We start from the raw sequence: 2,159 nt of genomic DNA, 5'->3' as shown, positions 1-2,159 counted from the left end.
CCTTGGTTACTGCATTCGAGAATGCGGTGTGTCAGGATCTAGAATCTTGAGGTGCGGGTTCTGAGCACAACGGCCTCATGAGATAAGCGGTTTCCTAGGATACGGGTTCCAAGGATACGGTTGCCTTGGTTACTGCATTCTAGAATGCGGTGTGTCAGGATCTAGAATCTTGTGGTGCCGATTCTGAGCACAACGGCCTCCTGAGATAAGCGGTTTCCTAGGATACGGTTTCCAAGGATATGGTTGCCTTGGTTACTGCATTCTAGAATGCGGTGTGTCAGGATCTAGAATCTTGTGGTGCCGGTTCTGAGCACAACGGCCTCCTGAGATAAGCGGTTTCCTAGCATACGGTTTCCAAGGATACGGTGCCTTGGTTACTGCATTCTAGAATGCGGTGTGTCAGGATCTAGAATCTTGTGGTGCGGGTTCTGAGCACAATGGCCTCCTGAGATAAGCGGTTTCCTAGGATACGGGTTCCAAGGATACGGTTGCCTTGGTTACTGCATTCTAGAATGCGGTGTGTCAGGATCTAGAATCTTGTGGTGCGGGTTCTGAGCACAACGGCCTCCTGAGATAAGCGGTTTCCTAGGATACGGTTTCCAAGGATACGGTTGCCTTGGTTACTGCATTCTAGAATGCGGTGTGTCCGGATCTAGAATCTTGCGGTGCGGGTTCTGAGCAAACGGCCTCCTGAGATAAGCCGTTTCCTAGGATACGGTTTCCAAGGATACGGTTCCTTGGTTACTGCATTCTAGAATGCGGTGTGTCTGGATCTAGAATCTTGTGGTGCGGGTTCTGAGCACAATGGCCTCCTGAGATAAGCGGTTCCCTGGATACGGTTTCCAAGGATACGGTTGCCTTGGATACTGCATTCTAGAATGCGGTGTGTCAGGATCTAGAATCTTGTGGGGCTGGTTCTGAGCACAACGGCCTCCTGAGATAAGCGGTTTCCTAGGATACGGTTTCTAAGGATACGGTAGCCTTGGATACTGCATTCTAGAATGCGGTGTGTCAGGATCTAGAATCTTGTGGGGCTGGTTCTGAGCAAAATGGCGTCCAGATATAAGGGGTTTCCTAGGATACGGTTTCCAAGGATACGGTTTCCTTGGATACTGGGTACTATAATGTGTTGTGTCAGGATCTAGAATATGGTGCTGCGGGGTCTGAGCACAATGGCCTCCAGATATAAGCGGTTTCCTAGGATACGGTTTCCAAGGATACGGTTGCCTCTTATTCTGCATTCTAGGATGTGGTGTGTCAGAATCTAGAATCTTGAGAGATGGGTTCAAAGGACAATGGTCTACAGATATAAGCGGGTTCCTAGGATTCGGTTTCCAAGGATACGGTTGCCTTGGATACTGCATTCTAGAAAGTGGTGTGACAGGGTCTAGAATCTTGTGGGACAGGATCTGAGCACCTTGGACTCCAGGGATACGCGGTTTACTAGGATTCGGTCCTCAAGGATACGGTAGCCTTGCATACGGCTTTCTAGATTGTGGAGTTCAGGATCTATAATCTTGTGCGCCGGGTTCTGAGCACACCGGCCTCCTGAGATAAGCGGTTTCCTAGGATACGGTTTCCAAGGATACGGTTGCCTTGGTTACTGCATTCTAGAATGCGGTGTGTCAGGATCTAGAATCTTGTGGTGCCGATTCTGAGCACAACGGCCTCCTGAGATAAGCGGTTTCTTAGGATACGGTTTCCAAGGATACGGTTGCCTTGGTTACTGCATTCTAGAATGCGGTGTGTCAGGATCTAGAATCTTGTGGTGCCGGTTCTGAGCACAACGGCCTCCTGAGATAAGCGGTTTCCTAGGATACGGTTTCCAAGGATACGGTGCCTTGGTTACTGCATTCTAGAATGCGGTGTGTCAGGATCTAGAATCTTGTGGTGCGGGTTCTGAGCACAATGGCCTCCTGAGATAAGCGGTTTCCTAGGATACGGTTTCCAAGGATACGGTTGCCTTGGTTACTGCATTCTAGAATGCGGTGTGTCAGGATCTAGAATCTTGTGTTGCGGGTTCTGAGCACAATGGCCTCCAGAGTAAGCCGCTTCCTAGGATACCGTTTCCAAGGATACGGTGCCTTGGTTACTGCATTCTAGAATGTGGTGTGTCAGGATCTATACTCTTGTGGTGCGGGTTCTGAGCACAACGGCCT

This window comes from Desmodus rotundus, unplaced genomic scaffold, assembly GCF_022682495.2.
Source record: "Desmodus rotundus isolate HL8 unplaced genomic scaffold, HLdesRot8A.1 manual_scaffold_16, whole genome shotgun sequence".
Taxonomy (NCBI): Eukaryota; Metazoa; Chordata; class Mammalia; order Chiroptera; family Phyllostomidae; genus Desmodus; species Desmodus rotundus.
This window is presented reverse-complemented; position numbering follows the sequence as displayed.